We start from the raw sequence: 6,268 nt of genomic DNA, 5'->3' as shown, positions 1-6,268 counted from the left end.
ACTCACACATCAATCCGGAGGTGATCATGGTGATGAAGAGTCCTCCGGGAGATGATTCCCCTCTCCGGCAGGGTGCCGGAGGCGATCTCCTGAATCCCCCGAGATGGGATTGGCGGCGGCGGCGTCTCTGGAAGGTTTTCCGTATCGTGGCTCTCGATACTGGGGTTTCGCGACGAAGGCTTTAAGTAGGCGGAAGGGCAGAGTCGGAGGGCTGACGAGGGCCCCACACGCTAGGGCGGCGTGGGCCCAGCCCTGGCCACGCGGCCCTAGTGTGGCGGCGCCTCGTCGCCCCACTTCGTATCCCCTTCGGTCTTCTGGAAGCTTCGTGGAAAAATAAGACCCTGGGCGTTGATTTCGTCCAATTCCGAGAATATTTCCTTTGTAGGATTTCTGAAACCAAAAACAGCAGAAAACAGCAACTGGCTCTTCGACATCTTGTCAATAGGTTAGTGCCGTAAAATGCATAATAATGACATAAAGTGTGTATAAAACATGTGAGTATCATCATAAAAATAGCATGGAATATAAGAAATTATAGATACGTTTGAGACGTATCATATACCTATTTCTATTTGTTACACTATTTCTGCTATGTAAGCCCACTTAGCTCAGAGGTTAGAGCATCGCATTTGTAATGCGAGAGTCATCGGTTCAAATCCGATAGTCGGCTTTTTTCTTTATCGAGATTCTACGAACAAGAATCTTTTTTTACGAATTAAATGGGAAATCCAGGATCTTTTATGTTTTCTATCTTACAATTTTGCTAGATACAAAACAATAAAATAAATAATATATATATATAAAATACAGATTTTGATGAAATTCCATTGTTTGTGGTACTTTAGTTGATGTTACTCTAGTTGATGTTACTCTATTTATCCTGTAGTTTAATTCAGTTTTAATTTCGATGTATTCTGTAATGTAAATACAATGAAATTAATTGTGTAAAATGAAATTTCAATAAAATAAAAAAGGAGTCTTCATGTCCCGTTATCGAGGACCTCGTTTAAAAAAAATACGCCATAGAAATAATATAGATCCATTACAATACATAAGTACTATATTAAAGGGGAACAAACATCTTTTTTCCCAAAATTTTGAGGCCTACTAGAGATTAACTTGGTGCTGACATGTATCCTCTGTGGATGTTTTGCTTCCCCTGGTTAATCTTTGTGTGTGGTTTTGGTGCTCTGTAACATTTAAAGGGACGCATGTGATTTACCTTTTCTTTGTTGTGCTCCGATGGTTGACAGTTTGGGTGTACACTTCATGTGCCTGTAGCTGCGAGGCGATTGCCGACAGGTTGCACATGATCCTGACTCCCGTATCACCGCTTAGATTAGTTTTGCACTTTTGTTCGTCTGGTCGTTTTGTCATTTCCCAAAAACATACTGTACATGTCTCCTTCCTCTACCTTTGACCAGATCGGGAGAAAGCAATCAGTGTTAAATCCGACCACCTCGGCAGGCTCTTTCCCGGCTGAGCGGGCTGCCCGAGCTCTCCCCTGTCCGAGCTCGACATGGTCGCCAGCCCCTTTCCCCCCTTCTCTATCTACTACTCCGTATTTCTCGCCGGTTTGCCCGGCCTGGCCCTCCGCGTCGCGGTCAGTTCATCGTCTTCGTGTCCTATTCCGGCCGTCCCTAAGCGTTGCTTTGGTCGTCTTCGCATCTCATGGGTTACGGCTCATCCAGTCTGCGATGAGCCTCCGGCCGTCCCTCAACACGTGTTGTCGTGCTCCAGGCTCGACCTTGCCAACAAGAGTACCAGTTATGGGAGCAGCACGCACGGAGGACCGGCGCCCTGCCGAGTTCCCGAAGCTGGCGATGGCATCACGCGACGTGCGGCGATCTGGCCGCCCCATGCGATCTCGGGAGGGACTTGGGGCGGCGGCACCGTCCTCGGGATGGAGGCGAGACGGTGGGCAGGGAGCGGCGAGGAGGAGACGCCCGCGTCGACCCCGGCTCCGACAGCCACCAGCGGCTACGAGCATCGTGTCATGCCCATCCATTATAATACTAGCAAGGATAGGCGCGGCGGCACGCCGCGCCCAACCTGGAGTGAATGAATGAAGGATGCTTCAAATTTTGTTAGAATACGGTAGTTTGCTGCGACACCCAGCCTAACCTGGAGTGAAAGAATAAAGGATGCTTTAAATTATGTTACGTTACAGTTGTGATGTGGAGGACAGTTGTGATGTGGAGGACTGGTAGTAACAAATGGTAAGCAATGTGCTAAAATTACTTAGAAGTGAGTGGACTATTGTTCTGTATAATGGGAATTATTTTCAGAAATAGCGGGTACAATAGGGACTTGAGTACTTGACTTCGGATTCTACTAAGTTCGATAAGTAAAAGCAGCAACCATAACTGCCTTGTTTCCTTTGAATAGTTCTTTAGCGCAAGTTGTCATCGTCCTTATTGCCAGATGATAGAACAATGACTTCTTGGATCTTGACATGAAGGCTGGGGCTGGTGTGGCTCGTGCTCTGCTAGAGGAGGGCCCTGGCTCATCGTGGGTGCCAACAGCGGAGAAGATATCTCTATGGCACACTGAAGTGAGCTATCCGAGCAGTGCTCTCCATGAAATGCCATTCAAATATTCTTTTGAAACTAATAACCATGCTTCTAGTTTTCCATTGATTCGTTCTTGTGGGCCTATCATCATATTTCATAGAAAGAAATCATCAAATTACTACAAAGAAAAAGAAGTAGTGCGAAGATATGAGCAAGGAAGAGATTTGTAAAAGTATACATTCTTATTAAATCATGTCTATTTCAAAACACACCTAGGTCTATCCTGCAACCATGTCCTTTTATCATAGGCTTGCCGTTGCAAACATAGCTCTAGAATACATCAAATAAACCATACAATACAGCTTATGGGCTAAGAATATTGTAGCTCTGCATAATCAGCAAACCTTAGAAGGAATGACTGACAAAAATCCAAATTGAGCACTCAAATCAGAAAAGGGTTCTCTAGAATTTATACAACACATTCATTCAGTTAGTTGTTTCTATATCTCTGCAAATCGTGTGTTCTAAACCTGCAGAAATACACAACATAAGTTTCCCACGGTAGCCTTTCACTGAATAGGTTCCTATGCATTTAGAGGATTTTTTTTATAGCAAAGGAGATCATGTACTAACTGAAATAGCATATATAATATAATAGGAAATTTGTGACACTCAAAGAGCTCTCCTTGGATAAACACGTGACACTGGGACTGTTGCTAATTTATTACTATGTAGCACTCAAAGAGGACTACTACTAATTTGTTTCGCTAAACATTCGAACACATAGCAGCACGATAGAATAAGATGATATCATATGGAAGCTAGCACAATTCAATCGGCTAATTTTACTTTCAGTGAACTATAAAATAAGTTGGCATCTACGTTACTTGATGCCAAACGTGAAAGGTAACCTGAAAGAAAGCATCCATTTGATGTAGAATACAGTTGATGAGAAAAAGAACATACTGTGCGCACAGATTGCTTCCATTTGCAGAGTGTTTCTCCTCTTCATGCTTCCTGGAATGAAGGTAAATGCATGTATTCGGCGTTTGAAGCAAGTCACTCAAGTACGTACTTGACTTGAATGTTTTCCCAACACATGAGTGGATGTCATAGATATATGAACTACTCTGAGAACACGTTGTCTAGAAAACACATGGAAATAACATTGTAACCTGTTTATCAAGGAAGAACATAAAAATCAGTGATCTATACATCAAAGGAACCCACAAATCTATTTATGAACCCTGTAGTAAAATTTATCATAATCCATATTCTCTATAAGTAATTCAGGTCACATACAATACAAACTGGAAGATAATGAGAAAGGAAGATATATGTTCAAGCTTCTCAAATTACTCAGATATTCAGATGTTATGAGAACGGATCCTAGAAAAAAGAAATATTTCCATGCGAATTGTTAAGTGAGTGGCTACACTGAAAAAGCAAGCTGAGAAATGACCAAACCTAACAGCACCTTAAAGCAATTCAGAAGTTTAAATGTTCCTTAGCAATTGTATTCAAGGATACGAATCCGTAGTGCAGCTAGAAGGGCAAAGAATTAAAGGGATGCAATTAACATGTAGGGAAAAAATGTAGTCAACTACAATGTTTCTGAATTTCTCTCTATTTTGCTTTGGTTGACCGTTGGACCCTCAAAATGAAGCTTCATTAAATATTTTTTAAGAGAAGGCCGGGATGACACACCTCTAAGGAGAACTTGATTATTGTGCAATATAAAACCTTTATCTATATGATAATCTTGTTCATGCCAACTGAATCATCGAAACAAAGATTATATAATATGGAAAAACTTCTACAGGGCAGAAACAATCCTTATAATAGATAATTATCCTGACATATAAAATATAGCTGTTAAATAATATGAGTACTCTGGTAAAGAAGTGATATTTAAAATTCGAGCAAACACTGGATGAGTCCGTCATTGCGCTCAATATACTACTGTTTCGACGCATCAATGCCCAACGAAGAGTAGCAGAGGAAGTACAAATTTAGACAACCAGCAATCAGACCTGAAAAATGCCCTTACAGAACCGTAAAAGATAACATCCCAAACGGCAGAGAGAGAAACGGCAGAGAGAGAATAAAAGCAGCAGCCACCAAGCAGCTCGGTTCGACAACCTGAAAACAGAACACATACAAATCAAGATCAAGAGGATTGGCCGAGGCAAAGCAGACCAATTCACTATAAATGATATAAATAACAGGAAAATCCAGGTAATTTTAACCACGCACTTACTAATTTTATTTCAAGAATAAATCTATATATAATATTTGTTGGAGTCATCTGGTTCAGTTGGGAAGGAGAGCGAGAGAGAACAAAATAGAACACACAAAGATGCATTTGATTCTCTTCAGAACTTTGGAAAATATTTTGCAGGCTAACAGAAAAGACCAGGTGGCTTTTCAAGAAGCATGCCTGTAGCAGTTAAGAAAAATAGCAGGAAGGGCAGGCTAAGCATTATTGCTAGATACCAAACTGTCGATTCCGTTATGCAGTTCTTCTCTTCCAGTGATCTGTTCATTACAGAATCCGTTGGATGGCATTCTAATTTTTACCACTGGACAGCTAAATTGTCAAAATCTCTAGAGGTGCAGGTAGACTGAATCCACAAAAATCAATGCTCAAGAAGCATCCGGAAGGTACAAAAGTACAGGCTAACTTAATCCACAAAATCATTCTGATGGTTGGCATCTTTGGGCAGGAACATGAACATATAAAAAAAGGGTCCATATTTTCTAGCGTACTGAACTTGTGTAATATCATCTTGTCTTGTCATAAAGAGAAAGATCCACCTAGCGTATGTAAGTTTGGAAGATAGAATAAAAATAATTATTTCACCATATCAAAGTCTATCATCAGAAAAAGGATATTGTCATCATTTGAAACAATTTATTCAATATTTTCTTTTCAGCTTGGCTAGGAAAATATGTCTCTTTAGTTCAATTCCTTCAAGTTGAGAGTTGTGAGAGGATGATCAGGTTTCACAGTATGAACATATGAAAGTGCTACAGAAGAGGGAAGAATTAAACGTGGCATCTAGTTAATCGTACATCAATACATTACTATTAGGATCTATAATTGCTCACAGCCAACAGCAATAAAGAGGAGCACAGATACGGAATACAGGGACAGTTCTACAAATCAGAAAAAACCCAGAACCAGCCCGGTTGAGGGGATGGATACCTAGCCTGGCCCAGGCATCGTAGCGACCAAGGCCAACCTCGAAGTGATGGAGTTTGAGCAACTTACCACTTACCAGGGTACTTGAGAATAGCTAGGTGTGGACCAACCGGTGGCCAACATTCTTGAGCTGTGCTGCCCACGTAGGTCTTGAGGCCGCACCACAAGAGTGATCACAGCGACGGCGCCGTAGAACGCATGCGAGAGCGAGAGGAGCGGAGGGAAGACCAGCTGGTGGCCGGGATCGCTTGTTCTCGGCATGGATAAACAAGATGGTCGGCACTGCCCGAGGTACGTCGGCGGCACGTCGCCGAGAATGACCGCAGTTCATGGCCTGTCCAACTGGCCCCGGAAGGTTCAATTTCGGACCTGAAATTAAACGCACCTTGGACGGAATCGGGGACCTCAAGAGTAGCAGAGCACATCAGCGTGCTCCGCCGCCAAGTCCGGAACTTGGGAGCTTCGGAGGCTGGTCGCCGAGGGATCAGCTTCACGCCTCCCGCGCCCGCGCCTGGAGACCACCCATCTACTCGCGCGGATCTTATTGCGG

General features: G+C 42.7%; 1 long non-coding RNA gene and 1 other non-coding gene across 2 annotated transcripts; one reads left to right on the top strand and one right to left on the bottom strand.

Moving 5' to 3' along the window:
* Positions 1-597: 597 nt before the first annotated feature.
* Positions 598-670, top strand: TRNAT-UGU (transfer RNA threonine (anticodon UGU)). The gene has a single exon. It is a non-coding gene; the product is annotated as a tRNA-Thr (tRNA).
* Positions 671-2,241: 1,571 nt separating this feature from the next.
* LOC127349026 (uncharacterized) lies at positions 2,242-4,057 on the bottom strand. Its single transcript, XR_007880085.2, has 2 exons — positions 3,480-4,057; positions 2,242-2,654 (listed from the first exon to the last, which is right to left on the bottom strand). It is a non-coding gene; the product is annotated as an uncharacterized lncRNA (long non-coding RNA).
* Positions 4,058-6,268: the final 2,211 nt, after the last annotated feature.

Source organism: Lolium perenne, chromosome 4 (assembly GCF_019359855.2).
Source record: "Lolium perenne isolate Kyuss_39 chromosome 4, Kyuss_2.0, whole genome shotgun sequence".
Classification (NCBI taxonomy): Eukaryota; Viridiplantae; Streptophyta; class Magnoliopsida; order Poales; family Poaceae; genus Lolium; species Lolium perenne.
The sequence above is the reverse complement of the archived record's forward strand: the minus strand, read 5'-3'. Positions and strand labels throughout refer to the sequence as shown.